Source organism: Homarus americanus, unplaced genomic scaffold (assembly GCF_018991925.1).
Source record: "Homarus americanus isolate GMGI-L3 unplaced genomic scaffold, GMGI_Hamer_2.0 scaffold39197, whole genome shotgun sequence".
NCBI classification, from domain to species: Eukaryota; Metazoa; Arthropoda; class Malacostraca; order Decapoda; family Nephropidae; genus Homarus; species Homarus americanus.
This window is the reverse complement of record NW_024742436.1, coordinates 1-18,781: the sequence shown is the minus strand read 5'-3', so window position 1 is coordinate 18,781 and position 18,781 is coordinate 1. Positions and strand designations below refer to the sequence as shown.

Genomic DNA, 18,781 nt, shown 5'->3' with positions numbered 1-18,781 from the left:
ATTATCTATCCTTTTGGAATAGAAATCACAATTTCTTAAAAATTTTAACGCAGTTTATATCCGTAAAAAAAATCAGCATGTTTTACCCTCTTGAAGAATACTAGATGGCCCATTTTTGAATATACAACATCATGGTAATATAACTTGCCTTAAAAATTTTATATTGTATTAATTAGTTGTTCTTTAGCCTCTAGCACTGCATATGATTTTGAGAGAGAACTAGCTAACTGATGGTCCAGAGGGTTGAGTGACTAAGCTTGGTCCTGTTACCGCCTGAGTGATGACGGAAAATTGGGTTTTTCATTTATTTGTTGGAATAATAATACAGACATTTGAGGGGGAAAAAAATCATAGGGACCGAGGAATGATTAGGAAAATAACAAAACGGGATGTAACGGAGAATGGAAAGAGAAATTGTTAGGCAAGAAATGAGACCTAGGAAAAATTGTATAACAGGGTAAGAGGATTACAAAATAGGGTTATACAGGAGGAAGTTAGATATATGGATAAGAAAGACTGAGGAAATGAAAATCTGAAGAGGATAAATCTGGGACAAGAAGAAATGTGAGGGAGAGACTTAATTCTCTGGCGCTCTACCTCGGTAACAAGCCTGAATCTGTCTGCTTCTTGGTTGACATGAAAGCTATGACGATATGTCGTGTTTCTGGGAAGGCCGGTGTAAATTTGACTCACGCACAGGAAAATATAATCCACTTTTATATACTGTATTACTTTAAAAATTTTATGTGTCTATTTTCACAGCTTAACTTTTCAAAAATGAAACCTTTGGTATATTTTTTGTCTTTGTAATTTAAGAGCTAGAATGAATATACTGCAGTAACACACACACAAAGAACAGTTCTATCAGGATTATTGTCGAACACTGTCTTCTTTCATTGATATGATCTCATTCACCCCTTTCCCAGAACTTGCATAACATCAAGTTCTTTTCCTTTGTCCTCTCATAGTTCTACAGTGTTCTCAGACACTGTCTAGATGGTCGACTGCACACTATTATGTCCCTTGCTAGTCAGTGCTGAGCTTGTGTTGTTGCTGGCGTCACTTGATCTTGTGATTTAGAGAGGAACACAGACAGAAGGCAAACACCATCGAGAGAAGTTCAAAGAGGCCCACACCTATGCCGATCCCCATGAGCAGGTTGACGTGGTTCTCCACCCACTGCATCAGTCTACCGTAGCAACCCTGCAACAATGAAAAAGTTTTAGACACTCTGAGAAAATACGCTTCTTTGACAGGTACTCGTATCAATTAAATTGGAAGATTAACTTGCTTCACACACACACTGATAAATTTATTTAAAAGATAAACATAAATTTAAGGAGGAGACTAACTTATTCAGTAGACAATCAAGCAAATAATAAGATAAATTATTTAGCAGATGCTGATTTATAAAAGTGCATACACATTATAGAAATTACTAATGGACATCCCTAACCTACCGAGCCATTAACGTATAAAACCACTCAAAGTTTGGACGCCTCAGAACCAACTACTGTACCACAACACAGAAAAACATATTTTCTTTTTTAAGCCAAAGAATCATTCTTCTTTTTCTCCTTTATATCACAAATAGTTTTATCCACTAAACTAAACCTTTTCTTTTATAATTCTAGTATGTCAATATTAAGTTTAATACTGTATAAAAATCATAGTGTAAGCACTTAGAGAGGGGCAGCTAATGTACTTAATATTATATATATGTCTTGTGATTAAAATTTGATGCTATATTTCAACTTGGCAGTGAATTTAGACTAAAAAAAATCACACTGATCTTTCCCTATCACTTCTGTCTATTTTTCACCTATAAAACAAATGGCTTCATGAAGATGTTGATTGTAAAGGGTTCACTCTGCTAAAACCATGCAATATGCATCTGGTCGTGTGTATGTCTCATGCCACAAACCAACTGTGCGGCAGAAGAGGTTCAACACATCGTGCTCTACATAGACAGTTCACACCTGGAAAGTCCTAGACATTCTATTTAGGAATTCTAGGCCAGGGAATTCATGGAATTCAAGAAACAGTTATTGAAAGTTGTGGAAATATTATGATACACTTTAAGAAAAACAAAATAGATCTTCTCTCTGTGTTGTTTGGTTATTGAGAATGCCTTCGTGAACATCTTGGTCACATAACCTCATTTTAGTAAGCTATTTTCACCTGATAGGTTGTTTTAGTTTGGTCACATTTGTCACCATGGAAATGCCAGACATATTACCATGTGTTCCGGCAAAAGAGGTCATAACATAGATTTGGTTAAAATTTCACATTAAGGAGGAAACTCCTTTCTTTGTTGGTTAAGGATCTGGGTTCATAATTTTAAAATTCCTGTAATTAGTGTTAATTAATGATCCTTCCAATAATTAAATACATTAATAATATTTAAAGCATCATTTAGTCTGCATCTCCTCAGTGTGGCAGTCACTGTATTGTATAAAATGCTCATGATTTATACATCTTCATTAAACTGTGTCTTTCAGTTTTACGAGATGGTATAGATCACAATGTTGTTGCAAATGAACCACAATAAATATATGTAAGTATTGTATGACTTTTTAAATATAACCCACTTGTAAAAATTCCTTAAAATAGTCCCTGGATGGAGTGAGGGAGTGTACAAGCTGACGTCCCCCCCCCCCCAACACCTGTCACGGATCAGCAGGTGTTCAGTCCTCGCAACACCTGCTGCTGGACATGCATGCTGCCTCCAGTGACCAGTGAGGGAGGGTATTGATGTGCATGTCTGTGTGGACCTCACTGCAAGCACCACCAGGCAAAGCATTCACTCGAAAAGCACAGTCACCACTCCTCACGCACCCTACAACCTGATACACAGTCACATATAAGCACTGTTATGCTCATACACAATAATGGTTGCCCCTCGTGTAACGAGGATGGCCGCCCCAAGGGCCACCTCGGTGTAATGAGACAAAATCTCACATGAAGAGGTAAGTTAGGAGCTTATAGTAGTAGAGTATTATAGCGAGAGGAAATGGTAGCGTGTCTCGAGGGTGTGATGTCAACACTGTATATTAACACAGGCACAGTACAAGTGTAGTATATAAAACACCAATGCGTGTTACAGCTTTATTTTACTAGTTCAATAGGGGGGATTAATAGGGGGGTTCGTACACAATTTATGATAGACTATGGTATTCTCGTATAACCTAACCTCACAACTAGAATGGGCACTTCACTAAGTCGATCGTTGGGGAGGTTCGGGATCACTGCACTTCCACAGACTACACAGCCAGCACTTACTGTTACACGTGGAGTTGACAGCACTTTGTCGATGGACCCGGGCTGAGACTTCGGCACACTTAATGGCGGTCTTCTCTCGAGCGGGACTCGGGGACCTGGTAGCTGGCCCTTCCTGGTTACAGACACTCTCTCTCGTGAGAGGAGCTCCAGCCCCTATATATTAGTCGAGCCGGGGGGTGACCTCTCCTACTGAACTGGGTGTGTCTTGACCGGGTTGTCGGGTCAACAGGAGTGCTGGCTAATTAGCGGGTCCTTGAATTACTCAGGTCATGACGCCGGGTAGAGCTGATCGAGTGGTGGTGAGAATTCTGGTTCCCTAGTGTCAGGTCTGGGCGGCTGTGTGCAGGTGCCGTCCTGCCCAGGTGTCTTGGTTAGGTGCGGTTTGTAGGTCACCCGGCTAACTCACGTCATTAGCGGACGAAGTCAAGTCCCTAGGGTCGACCTGAGGTGTGTCAATCCGGGATGTGATGGTGCCACGAGGTCTGTAGTGCTTGCTGTTACATGTGACATAATTCCAGGCTGTAAGCTTTGGTCTGACAAACAATCATTACACCTCCCGCCAAGACCAAAGCTTCACCACAGAGACTGATGTCACATATAGACATCAACATCACGTGTGGTAGCAGAGATAATCCCTGGGGCGATAACATAGTCTCACATTTACAAACAACAATCTCATAGGTGTATGTTTTTCTACTGGCGCTAGTTTGATCTGACAAAGCTCACTATACCTCCCGCCAAGATCAAAGCTTCTATGCCAGACAGTGGATGTTTACAGTGGGTGACAAAGCGAGTGCACATCCTGCGAAAATAGCTACTGAGATGCAAAGTATACACCTCACATCCTACCATAGTCTGATAATATTTAAAAATTTAAGCGGCTAGCTAAATATACGGAAAAGGAAAGATGGATGTAGATATGAAGGGGAAAGAGAGCGCCTAGGCAGGTGCTTGTCGGAGAGCGTCACTTAAGGAAGTTAAATGAGGGTACACAGTCGGAGGTTTGAAAGGTTATGCAATGGTGTTGCTTGCCCTGGCTTATTTCTGCTTAGGTTCCCTAGCGTTAGTATCTTCAAACCTGGAATAGATTTACATACTTGTTGCTTCAACTGTTAAACTCTTGCGCAGGGCAGCACATACAACATATATAATAATAAGATACATGGCCGCTTAAAGAAAAGGGGGGGGGGAAGGTTGGGGCAAAATACAACTTGTGAACAAAAAGAAATATTTGTACATACTAAAAAGGCAGCAGAAATTATTACAAGATACAATGGCAAAAACAAAAACTCGTCAGCATTCGTCGAGATCCCGGGTGGCGGGTGGTCCGTCACCACCTCCACCAATCGGTGTCCAGCATCAGGGTGGACGACGCAGTAGATGTGGTGGTTGGCGTTTCCTGTCCCGTCCTGCGGTCTGCCGCGGTGTGTCGCGTGCCTCACTTCCTCCACTTGAACTTCTGTGTGGAGCGGCAGTTCCTGACGCATTCCAGATGGATTTTTCTAGTCCCATCTGAGTTTCCTCTGTAGAGTCTCATTTTCCGTCGTGGTCCAGATGGATTTTTCTAGTTCCATCTGAGTTTCCGCCCTTCCCGGCCGGGATCAAAGCCGGTCCACTGCTTGGGGTGTCATCGCTTTGGATGGCGTGTAGGGCAGGGTCCACGGACAAGAGTTCGCCCTCCGTACGTGAGTGTCGGCGAGACCCCTGACCGTCCTGTCCCACACCCTCACAGTGGTGAATCCCTCCCTGGGTGGGCCCCCCAGGGTTTGCTTGTTTCTTCCTCTACTTGTAGTCAGGTCACTTCTGTTTCGTCCCCGATGGTGTGGTAAACACCGGCGAGGCAGATCCCGGGTGGGCCAAGGTCAGCCATTACTTGTCTGGTACCTGGTGGATCCATTCCCGGAGTGGAAGTGCGTGGGACCAGTTGACAGGTCCTGAAACGTAGGGAGCTGTCGTCTGCAGCGCCACTGGGACCTCTAGTTGTTTGTTGCCTGTTGCTTGCTGCTCCTGAAGTTGCAGGTCGGGTTTTCGGGATTTTCTCCTGGGTTCCAAGGGGACGACCTGATTCCCTGCCTGGAGCTGGGAGCTGCGCTGGTCCTGCATGGCGTAGCTTACTCAGGCTGATGGTACCCATAGATGTTGTCTGTCAGTATTGTGGGCTGTGAGACCGTAGCCTCGGTGCGTGTCTCGTCGTTCAGCAGGCGAGCGACGAGACACAGCCCAGTGTCTTCAACCAGATCGAGGGCCAGCATTATGCAAGCCCGTTTCTGGGGCTTGGGGCTTGCAGTGTCGACGTGAAGGCGTCACCCATTCGCCGCGGGGTTGCCCGCTGCGTGTCCCGCTCGTGTCGGGCATCCATTATGAGTCAGGATGCGTTGGTCTCAGCTCATCTGGTAGGGGGTCGGCTGCAGCTGTGGTGGTGTCATCTCCGACTTTTGTGTGGAGTCAGGGAGACCTCGCCCAGGCCCGTGAAGAGCAAGGGCGGTGCTGACTCTGTAGCTTAGTAGAAAGACAAGATCCCGGGGTGGAGAATCAACAATTAGAAGTGCCCCTAGACTCGTTACTTTAATCTATGTTCTGTGACCTGGTGTTATATCTATGAGCCCTAATCTGATCAGGTATTACTGGTACAAGTGGGGCAGTAGCTCGGGGAGTTCTCTGATTATTACTTGGGGTGTGAGGTACCTGATTGTTCTGAGGGGGGTGGTCAGCTGCTGGTGGAGGGATAGGGTGTTGGGAAGGGAATGTTACCCCTAGAGGGGGCTGGTTGGTGAGGCCTGATTTGTTCAAGACGTCATCGTCGACAGTTGCCAGCTTCAATCTATTCACATGCACAGTTTCCTTACGTCCCCCCTGGCAAAGCGGGGAAATAGTGAAGTTTACTTTGCTGGGTTGGGCGGTTACTCTATATGGGCCCTTCCATCTCTGTTGCAACTTAGAGGGGGTGTCGGGGGAGGATGATTCGTTAGTTAGGAAGACCAGGGTACCTACGGTAATATTGGAAGGGGTGACCCTGAGGTTATAGTAGGTGGCGTTGTGTAAGTGACCTTTCTTGTTTAGTTCCTGCACCCGAGTAAAGACCGTTTGTAACCTGTTTTGCAAGACAGAAGGGTAGTCCTCGCCATAGGATAGGGGTGGGGGGTTGATTACACCAGCAGGAAGGTTTGGATCCCTACCAAAGTGAAGGAAGTAAGGAGTGTTATGCAGGGTGGTATTAATTGCGGTGTTCATGGCCAGTTGTGCAAGAGGTAGCTGATCGTCCCAACCGCCGTACTGATTATTAACCAAAAACGACAAGTGATCTTTCAACGTGCGGTGGGAACGCTCAACCATGGCATTAGCCTGTGGGTGGTAACTAGTGGTTAGATTTGACTTAGCCCGCAGCAAGTCGCACGCCTTCTGAAAGATGCCCGAGGTGAACTCTGTCCCTTGATCACTTACAATGACCCGGGGGCATCCATGAGTACCAACGTATTGTAACAGGGCTTCACAAACTGTCTCTGCGCGTTTATCGGGGATGGGTATATAGGTTGCAAAACGTGAATAGTGATCGACGATGGAAACAACGTATCTGTTTCCCCGGTGTGAACGTATTGACATGTCAGTTAGATCGATCGATACCCGTTCCAAGGGCTGAGAGGCTGGTGGAAACTCCTGCAGCTCTCCCTGTCTCTTTGGGGTACCCTTCCTTAACTGACACGGCAGACATCCTTTGACAAATGCCCCAACCTTTCGCGCTAGATTGGGCATGAAAAACATAGAGCGTGCACGTGCATATGTGCGACATTCACCCGGGTGGGCTGCGAATTGGGAAGAGTGAGCTACTTCTAGGGCCGAGTTTTCCAAGGATGCGGGGATGACTACGAGTTCTGTGGGCTGTTCATCATCCTGTTTCATAGTAACAAGATACAGGACTCCGCTTAAAAGACTGAAATCACAAAGTGAGGCTTTGTTGACCTTCTTGGGGAGCGGACCCCCTTCAAGGAACTCAATGACCGGACCCCACTGTGGGTCTTCGAGTTGGTGTTGGCGCACCTCGTTAGGTGATAGGTCCCCAAAAATGGGCTGAGTCATGCTGCTAGGATTCCCGACATTATTTATAGGTAATACATTACGGCTCAGTGCGTCTGGTACTACGTGGTTCTTGCCTGGCTTATGCAAAATGGAGAAGTTATACGCATTTAGAAAGACTGCCCAGCGTGCTACCCGTGCATTAGGAGTTTTACCTTGGAAGATATATATTAAAGGGCGGTGATCAGTGATTACATAAAAGTGTCTACCAAATAGGTAAGCATCAAAGGAAGTTACGGCCTTGACAATAGCCAAGGCTTCTTTCTCAGTTGTGGAGTAGCGGAGGGCAGCTCCGCTCAATTTCTGGGAAAAATAAGCAATAGGGATGGGGTTATCTTCACCACCTTGCATGAGACAGGCTCCCAGTGCTTCGTCGGAAGCGTCAGTGTGCACGTAAAACGGCTGCGTGAAGTCCGGCAGTGCTAACATTGTTGCCGACTTCAATAAGTCCTTAAGATGGTTAAAAGCTTTATCTGCCTCCCCCGACCACCGGAACTGAACCGACTTCTTTGTAAGTTTCGTAAGGGGGAGGGCCGCCTCTGAAAAGTGAGGGATGTGACGTCTGAAAAAATTGGCGGTGCCGAGGAACTGTTTCACACCCCTGGCTGTGGTGGGAGGTGGCATCTCTGCTATCGCTTTCACTTTCACCGGGTCGGGTCTAACGCCGCCATGACCTACGATGAATCCCAGGAATTTAACTTCCTGGCGCGCGAACGCGCATTTCCTAAGGGACACTTTCAGTCCGGCCGCTTTCATGACCGAGAGAACCTCATCTACATCCTGCATGTGCGAATCCATGTTTTTACTATAGACGATAACATCGTCCAGGTAAGCCATAGCGTTCCGCCCAAGCACGGGTGTGAGACTGTGGTTCACAGCCCTCATGAACGTGGCCGGTGCTCCCTTTAACCCGAAAGGTAACCTGTTGAAACAAAATAGACGGCTGCCGTCCGCGAAAGCAGTTTTGGGGCGGTCAGCCGGGTCGACAGGTATACTCCAGTACGCATCCTTGCAGTCTAGAACAACACTAGAGTGGGGGGGGATGACAGTGGCGCGCGTCGGGTGTAGCTGGGGGGCTTGTGGTGCGGGGGGCTGGGGGCGTTTAGGCTTAATGAGGTGGACGGGCAGACCAGACCTATTCCTAATAGGAGTACCTGCATAATCTCTACCATCTAGTGTCACGGTATACCGGCTCCCATCAAACTGGATTCCATACTTAAACCTACACAAGAAATCTGACCCAATAAGAACATCCCCTGGGAAAAGATCACCGCTTACCACAACCAGCGCGTGAACAACTATCTTATCTCCTAAGTCTACAGTTATATCTCTGGAATCCAATGTTGAGAGGCGGTTCCCCGTGACGCCACCTAACTCAGGAACTTTATGCTTTCCCCCTAGGCTCATCTTGGAGGCCACGTTCTGTTTCACCAAGGACACCGAAGAGCCTGTGTCAATGAAAGCTTCAACCCGTTTCCCTCCCATTTTCAACTTAATAATTGGCCTGTCTTCCCTAGTCACCATCAACGCCTCGCCCTTGTCTTTAGTAGTAGGGACATAACCTGCGAATGTGTCCCCACTCGGCACATGCGTAACAACGCATTCCGGTGTATGGACACTCTCTGCGGGTATGTCCCTGGTCGCCACACCCATCGCACTGGTTTCCCTCACATTGAAAGGGACATCCGTGCACCGCGTGGGACCATGCCCCACAGGAGGAGCAGCGAAAAGGCTTCGGAGCTCTATACCAGCTGTCCCGCATGGGCGGGCCCGGGCGCGCACTTGTGACTGCACGGGGGCGGGGGTCAATCCCAGCCCGCGCCCCGCGGGTCCCTGCCCCGGACTGCCGGCCGCCCCGTGGTGCATTACCCAACGTGTTTATACCTACTGTATCTAACCCTGGTTGCTCCCGCCCTTCCCCGTGGAACGATGACTGTTCCTGTCGCTTCCTTTCGTCCCGGCTGAGATTCTCCACCATCAGTCTCAAGAATTCATCCTCCCAGACAGAAGGGGTGTTACGTGTAAAGGTGGGAGGTGCGGCGTGAATTGTCGACACAAAACGGGAGGGGGGGGTGGGTTTCCTGAGCTGTATATACCTCTGCACTGCTTTAATTGCGTTCTCGATCGTAGTTATCCCGCTTGCCTCCATGTACGTACGCATCTCGCCGGGTAAGCCCGACAGAAAGTAAGAGAGTACTAGCTCAGGTGGGAAGAATTGTGGGTGATTCACTCTCGCCATCTTCACAGCACTCCCTATGCATGATAGGTAAACATTGAGTGATGAACACTCCTCTAGCTTAATATTAGCTAAACGTGTCATGTGATCTTGTAATGAGTCACCCTGGCTGTAAACTTCCCGTAATCCGTTCGCGAACGTGTCCCACGTGGTAGCATTCTTTATTGTCGGCTTAAATTCTAGCACGCCTTTCGCGTCGCCGCCCAATCGCATACGTGCCGTCCTAAGGCGGCATTCCTCGTATTCCTGAAGGGTATCCGGGAACGCACTTTCAATGTGTCCTAACCACTGTTCCAGCCTATCGGCTGATGTCGCAGGGTCACGGCCATCGCCCTCAAACATGGGTATCTGACCGATTACTTGTGCCGCACTACTCGCTGAGACAGACGTCAGGAAGGGGTCTGGCATGCTGTAGGAGTTGGGAGGTGCTAAGGTGTACGTGAGCGTGGGGGGGGGAGCGGCGAGAGAGGGTGCCGGGTGGTTAAGGGGTAGGGGGGGAGAGTAGGTACTAGTGGATTGTTCAGGGAACGGGAATAGAACGGAAGTTGTCGGTGTAATGTTAACAGAAGTCATATTAGCTTGCGAGGAGGGCTGGGAAGTACTGATCGTGGAAGTCGAAATTGTCAATGTTGACGATGACGTCTGTGGGTGGGACGAGGAGGGGGTTTTACTGACACTTGCCCTGGTTGAGTTCTCGACCATTGTTCCCCGTTACCCAACAATATGTGAACTGGGGAGGGGGGAGTGGATACTGTCACCACTTGTACCACACTGAGGGACAGGAATTATATTACAAATGTTACCACCCTTGTACTGCCTGCTTCGTCAAGATAGTTACGAGCTTACTTTAAAAGGTTCTAACAATCACTGTACTGAACACTAAGGGGAATAGGCGTGAATTCTTACGTTAAGTGCGCTGCCACCATTGTAATGAGACAAAATCTCACATGAAGAGGTAAGTTAGGAGCTTATAGTAGTAGAGTATTATAGCGAGAGGAAATGGTAGCGTGTCTCGAGGGTGTGATGTCAACACTGTATATTAACACAGGCACAGTACAAGTGTAGTATATAAAACACCAATGCGTGTTACAGCTTTATTTTACTAGTTCAATAGGGGGGATTAATAGGGGGGTTCGTACACAATTTATGATAGACTATGGTATTCTCGTATAACCTAGCCTCACAACTAGAATGGGCACTTCACTAAGTCGATCGTTGGGGAGGTTCGGGATCACTGCACTTCCACAGACTACACAGCCAGCACTTACTGTTACACGTGGAGTTGACAGCACTTTGTCGATGGACCCGGGCTGAGACTTCGGCACACTTAATGGCGGTCTTCTCTCGAGCGGGACTCGGGGACCTGGTAGCTGGCCCTTCCTGGTTACAGACACTCTCTCTCGTGAGAGGAGCTCCAGCCCCTATATATTAGTCGAGCCGGGGGGTGACCTCTCCTACTGAACTGGGTGTGTCTTGACCGGGTTGTCGGGTCAACAGGAGTGCTGGCTAATTAGCGGGTCCTTGAATTACTCAGGTCATGACGCCGGGTAGAGCTGATCGAGTGGTGGTGAGAATTCTGGTTCCCTAGTGTCAGGTCTGGGCGGCTGTGTGCAGGTGCCGTCCTGCCCAGGTGTCTTGGTTAGGTGCGGTTTGTAGGTCACCCGGCTAACTCACGTCATTAGCGGACGAAGTCAAGTCCCTAGGGTCGACCTGAGGTGTGTCAATCCGGGATGTGATGGTGCCACGAGGTCTGTAGTGCTTGCTGTTACATGTGACATAATTCCAGGCTGTAAGCTTTGGTCTGACAAACAATCATTACATCGGCGTGAATTTGTTTAAGGTGCAGAACCTGTTGCTAACACAACAACCACACCCTGAATTAACGAGCTGCATGACCTAGTGTCAAGGAACAGTCCGAGAAGACCAGACAACTCGCCAACTGTACTGGCTAACCATTATCCCAGAATACGATTCACAAATTGATTAACATCCAGGTTCCAAATTACTGCTAGGTAGACAGAGGCAAATGGCGTAAAGAAACTTGCCCATAGTTTCACCCTGCCCGGGGATCGAACCCGGGTCCGCTCGCTTGCGAGGCGAGCATGCTGACCATTATACCACAGGTCACCATTGACACGCATATACACGCACACACACACACACACACATGCACAGATAATTGCAATAAGGTATGTCGTCATGCACTTCAGATCAATACATGCAAGTGACCAGAAACACACATTAACTTCCTTGTTCTTTCCGACATGACAGGAAGTTTTGGATCATCTGACTCCCAAGCATAAAAAAATATCATCTATTGTTTTTGTCATAACGAGCAATGGGTTTAAACAATTGTATAACCAAACACACAGTCTGGTCGTGGACAGGTTCAATACTATCTGTGAGTGATAAAAGAAGCCCAAATGCTGTCTTGCTGGGGGAGGGGGATGGGGATTTGAATGAGAGGGGTATTTCAGAGCTGGGAGAGTTGAAGGGGTGTGAAGGGGGGGAGACACGGCAGTGGTCTAGAAAACACTCACTGCATGTATATGTGACAAACCCTTGGAAATCAGATAAGTGTGTACAAAAGTAACATCTCTTGACCAAACTGATTAAGATAAGGAGAAAGTCTAAAGAGGTTCTAACCCTACTAGGTCCCAATACTAGTGGTTTTCAGTGTTTATAATTAAATTGGGTTAAGTTGTAATCTATTAAAAGTTGGGATTATTTAACTTGCTGTCGATGGTTTACCATTTAGCGCCGAAGAAATTTTTTTTTTTTAAATATAACTTCAACGTATGGTAAACATAAATAACTGGACATCACAAGAGACACTAGCTAACATAGCCTCAAATTACAGTAAATTAAAAAGGTCATTTCAACACTACCTAAAATATTAGACTAACTAAATAATTTCTAAGCAAATTGTCACTAAAAATATTGTTTCAACCCTCTACATCACAAAAGAACTATAACTAAACTAAATCCTTTCAAGCTAATTGTTACAGCATTAAAAAAAAAAAATAGTTGTTTCAACCCTCTACATAAGATATACAGCTAAACTAGGTAACTTCCAAGCAAATTGTCACTTCAAATCTTTAATAATAATAATAAAAAGGAAACCGGATCAACAAGCACAAGTCAGCGGGCTGGAGGGTGGGTGTGTGTGTGCGGGGCGAGGGATGGGAGGGAGGGAGGGAGGGAGGGAGGGGGGGAAGAGCAGTTCATGCTATATGTTAAATTAATCGTTTGCCCTTACTTCATGGCCTTGCTAACGGCTCTACACATATAAAACGAGAGTGTGATGAGGATTAGCTGTAGTGTGCCCAGACAGATGGCCACAGACAACATGGGTGACAGGTAGTAGAAGGTGTTCTCCTGCAACCTGCTCAAGCAACTCTGTAATAGCAACCATCACCAGGTAATATTAGAGAGAGGGAGAGAGGTATTTACACTGAGTGGTTTAGAGAGTTTTAACCTTCTGTAAAACATCTTGACACCTTTCTCAACTCTGTAAATGTAGGATCCCATCACCAAGAGGAAGAAACAATGGATTATTGGTTTCTGAAAAATTTGTAAACTTTTTCTCTACTTTTACAGCTTTGTAAATGAAGGAAGAGAACCATCACCACTTCAGTGTTAGAAGGGAGAAAACAATGTATAGATTAGTTATTTACAGACAACTTTCTCACCATTGTAAATGTAGAACCTTCACCAAAAGAATAATAATAGGGGAAAAAATATATGGTTTAGTGTCTTACAGAATTTACCAACATTTGTGAATCCATGATCATTATTCACTGCTGTAAATGTAAAAGAATCATCACATGGTATTAGTTGTAAAAAATAAAAAATGTCTGGAGTATCAGTTTACAAATTTCAGCAACTATTAAACAACAACAATAATATTACACCAAGAATAAGCATAAATAGAAAATATAGGAAGCCACGGTTTTAACTCATCCACACATTCTTCCCGTGAGAGTGAGAGAGGAACATTTACACCTCACCAACACTCATCATCTGTTTACCTTTCCTCAATGTCACAGGAGAGTGTAAACATGTCGATAAAGAACAAATATACTTCATATATTTCAACAGCCTTTATTATTTTTCTCTCCTATTCTTAAGTGGGATGGAACAGATACTTAGAAAAAAGAATAAGTTAAGTAATAACAAAGTGATATCAGAAAAGTGCAGAAATTATAAGAAAATAGTATGTGCATAACCAAAAGAATTCAATCATGAATCAATCAGAGTACCGTTCTCACATCTGAGGGTTGGTGATCACAGTCCACCACTCTAAATGTTCTCGAGCTGTTTTTACCAATCCTCTAAGGTTTTGTATATACTGGGGATTTAAGACCCATTAAAAAGATATAAGAAAGGATGAGAAGGAAATTTTATATGTGGAAGAGTGTTCAGAAATAGAGCTGAGAGTGACACTACTAAGCTGAAGATGAAAAGCTTATTGGGAATATCATGATTTCTAAGCTGAGTACGCTCTGGAGCCTAGACCACACAGCTTAATCCAGCCACGCGGAGGCGGCTTAAACCAACAACGATGATGAGGCAGCAGCTTAGACCAGTCATAACGAGGAGAGCTTAAACCAATCACAAACCACTAGTAGGGTGTCCACTGGCCAGACAAAACAAAATTTCCTGACTTTTCCAGGTGTAAATCTGAAAATTTTCAGGTACACTGATTCAGTATTTATTATGAAAGAATAATAAAATTAGAGGTTTTCAACAATATGTACATGTACCTTTGATAATCGCGGGGGTTAGGTTCCAGACAACTACAGTGATAAGCAAAACTGTACATATCGAAACACATAACATTTGGGAAAAATTAGTTTGTCCCATGACCCCAAAGATACATCCCCTAACAGACCAAAACATATCCCCAAAAATGTGTAGGTACATTAAAAGATACAGTAAAAGACTAGTAACACCTTTACTAATTAATGAATAACAAATAAACAATACCTGTATACAGTATTGTACAATATTGTAGCATACATGACAAGTCATAGTAGAATGAGTGAGAGGGGCAGAGTGTCAGTGAGATGCAGTGGGTGGAAGGGAGGAAGTTGGAAAGTGGGTGGGAGGCAGTGGATATCGTGTTGATCTGCTCTGGCTAAATCAAATCCATCAGTGAAATTATGATTTAGGTGGTCATAACAGAGGAAGTGGTGGTGATCATGGAGCTGGTGGTGGTGATAATAGAGGTAGTGGTGGTGATAACAGAGGAAGTGGTGGTGATAACATAGGTAGTGGTGGTGATCATGGAGCTGGTGATGGAGGGGGAGATTGTAGTAAGTGGTGAGATGATGATGCATCAATCAGTTTGTTTGGTAACACTGGCTGCAGCACTGCCAGATACAACTGAACAGCTGATGTCTACCCACAAAATTGAGTGTAAGTATAAATGAACAACGTTGTAATCCTTCCACATTATGTTACATAAATTTTAAATTATGGAGTGAGAAAGGTGGGGGTGATTAGAGAGGTGGAGTGGAAGGAAATGGTAAAACACGGTGGGTGTGTTACCGAGTGCATGCTTATCCTTGTCGGGAACATTGGAACATTCAAACAGAGAATACTACACACGTTTTCATCGCTTGGTTGGATCAGGTGCCTTAACACTCTTCTTGTTCACAGGTGCCATGGTGGAGGGTAATTAAAAGTAACAAAAATTGCACCATAAACAAGCACGGAGCAGGAAACTGTCTTCAAACACCAACCAAAACAGTGCGGGGAAATAAATGCCGCCACTGGAAGCTGGCGCCACGAGCCATGCTGCCATCTCTTGGCAGTCGCTGCTACCTCTGGCTCTCTCAAACCTGCCACTGTCCCATGACAATTCCGTGATAACCCAGATCAAATCATTGATAAGTGTACACATGGTTGCAACTGAGGATACTGTGACAAGCCAGATCAGTGATTATCGGGTCCCGTGATTATTGAGGATACATGTACAGTACATATTATTGGGAAATTTAAAGATGGTATACAGGTCCACCACCGATTTTCCAGGAACAGATGGTCCGGCACCTCTTTTAATCCGGACAAAATTACGAAAGGGCACTTGAAATTCCTGCAACTTCCAGATTAGTTTACTGGGCTGCCACAGATGGCGTTACGAGTTAGCCACGCTCACTTTGTTTGTTTACTCTGCATTTGCTGGTGGTAGCTCCATGATTTTGTGTGATTCTTAGCTTATTTTGTACATATTTAGTCCCAGCTATGGCTTCAAAGGCAAGTACAAGTGTCAGTGGTGGTGTAAAGTGTAAACACCAGTCCATATCTATACAAGATAAGGTGGAACTCTTGAGAAAACTTGACCGTGGTGTTTCAGTACAACAGGTGAATAATCAGCATGGTATTGGTTCGTCAACTGTGTATGATATAAAGAAGCAGAGAAAAAGTAATGAGATTCTATGCAGAAAGTTATTCCAAGAAGCAAATGTGCATTAGAAAAACAATGAAAGACGGTAAGTGTACTGAACATGATAGAGTGATGATGGAATGGGTTCGACAACATCACATTGAAGGAGTGGAATTGTCAGGTAGCATGATAATGGAACAGGCAAAGGTGTCCCATGAAGAACTTATTTAGAACATAACTGTGACTAACGTGAAGGATGGCTTCAAAGGTTTAAGAAGCGTCATGGAATTGCAATGCGTAAGGTTTATGGTGAGAAACAGTCTGCAAACAAGGAAGGAGCTGCCAAGTATGTGGACGAATTTGCCAAGCTTGTAGCTGATGAACACCTCAGTCCCGAGCAGGTGTATAATGCAGATGAAACTGCATTGTATTGGCGATGTACACCCTGAAAAACATTAACAACGGAGGATGAAGAAGAGCCCACAGGATTCACACTATTTTGAAGTTGAATTGAATTCACATTAAATTCCAGGTTTATTTGTAAAATTTCCTGGCTTTTCCAGGTTTTCCAGACCAGTAGACACCCCAACTAGAAGGCTTAACCCCCCAACCACTACCAGCAGACAGCTAAGACCACAACCACTAGACAGCTAAGACCACAACCACTAGACAGCTAAGACCACAACCACTAGACAGCTAAGACCACAACTACTAGACAGTTTAAACCCCCAACCACAATCAATTACAGCCACTAGACAGCTTAAACCATCCAACCACAATCAACCACAACACAGCTTAAAAGCCACCCCCCAAGCCAAGCTAACAACAGCTGACGTGGGCTAGACAAGTTTGGGTCATTAAGAAGGGTCGAAGGTGTGTGTGGGGCACTTCATTAAAACATAGCTACCACCCCGGTCACCCGGCAACGGTCAGAAGCCCTTCCTCACGCTACCAAATGCTAAAAAATTAAACTATTGATTATCCTCCACCCTGGGTGGCCACAGTATCCTGGAGGCAACAGATGGTGTGTGTGTGTGTGTGTGTGTGTGTGTGTGAGTGTGTGTGTGTGTGTGTGTGTTATATCTGGGGATAATTCTGTACCCCAGGATTTTTGGCGATCTTCACTTACGATCTTCACTTACTATTTAAAAATATGTTTTTGTACTTATAAAACCTTTCCTGATGAATTATTACAGAACTTATAAAACTATAATTTATGAATTACTACTTATAAAATCGTCACTTATAAGTTACCTTCTACTTGTATTACCATCACTTATGATTTACTGTATTTCCTACTTATAAAACCATCCTTAATGGGTTATCTACTACAGTTAACCCTCACTTTACGCGGTCCCACATTCCGCGTTTCCACGTTTACGCGGTGCCCTGCCGGAACCCAGGATGCTCACATTCCGCGGTGCGTGTACCCCTTTACGCGGAGAGCGGCTGGCGAGCCGCGCCATTTTTGGATCCAAACCTCCCGCCATCCGCCATGTTGTGTAAGCTGCGCAAACATGGTGCGCAAAAGGTCGCCCAGTCATCAAAACATTACCAGTTCTTCACCCACCACAGCCGGCCCAAGTCAGTGATAGTGATAATTATGGTGAGGATATGGACTTATATGGACTTTGGGGAGTTTGACAAAGAGGCCCTGCAAGCCTCTGTGGTGGATAGTGATACAATTGATACAAGTGACACAGGTGAGGGCCAATAATCTGCCCTCTGCCTCGGAACCAACCGCCCATCCCCGTGTGCCCAGCCATTTTTTCTACTAATGTAAGTGTTAAAAACCTAATATTATTGATATTTCTCTTAATTATTAATTGTGTGTGCATACCATCATAAAGTTAAGATAATATTTTTACTACAACATAGTTGTGTGTCGTCAAAAAGTGGAGTTTGGGGATCGGCCCGGACTCCATTTCAATTAATCCCATATGTTATGTTATTCACTTTACGCTTTTCTCACTTTACGCGGGACCCTCCGGGTTACATTAACCGTGTAAAGTGAGGGTTAACTGTACAGTACTTATATAATCTTAACTTATAATAAATTCACTTACAAGATATTTGCTACTTATAAAACCTTCTATTATGAATTACTTAGTACTTTTAAGACCTTTACATATCCAGCACACTTACAAAATTCCCTCTAAAACGTATATCCATAAGCCGAGAAGTAGTAAAAGTTATCCTAGCGAAGGTTACTTACAATGACCCAACACACTTACAAAAAAAAACTTATATACTAGATATGAAATGTCCAAAAAATAAGTAAAAAGTAGATGAACTAACTGTTAGGTAATAAGAGTTGTCCAGGGTGGGGTTGGTAATGCAGGTAGGGTCTAGTGGTAGGAATTTGATGGGGTTCCCTTCAAGCACACAACATGCCCTAGGGACCAACACATCACTTGACTTGTTGGCCTGCCACATCGTCGCTTGTTGGAAGTCCGTGTAGTTGTTTACCCCACAACACTTCAGCTGTGGAGAGAAAGAGGTGGTTTAGGATTATTATCATCATCAGTGTTATGATTATCATTATTATTATTATGGAGGATATTGTGCTCATAGTGTGGAGAATATAAAAAAACACACACACACACACACAAAACCACCCAGGTGAAGTTAACAATAGATATACCCCAAGCACACATTAACCATGAAAAGCCAAGCACGAAGGTTAACAAATTCTTTCCTTCATGCACTATTAATGTGTGTGTGTGTCAAGTTCAAGCACAAAGCGGTAGTATCCGACTCTGTAATTTGTCAAGGGTGTGAGACCGATTTTTGCTTGTGGA

At 44.8% G+C, this 18,781-nt stretch overlaps 1 long non-coding RNA gene across 1 annotated transcript; it reads right to left on the bottom strand.

The window, feature by feature from the left end:
* Nucleotides 1-226: 226 nt before the first annotated feature.
* On the bottom strand, nt 227-18,528 carry LOC121876917. Its single transcript, XR_006090850.1, has 3 exons — nt 18,279-18,528; nt 12,849-12,988; nt 227-1,203 (listed from the first exon to the last, which is right to left on the bottom strand). It is a non-coding gene; the product is annotated as an uncharacterized LOC121876917 (long non-coding RNA).
* Nucleotides 18,529-18,781: the final 253 nt, after the last annotated feature.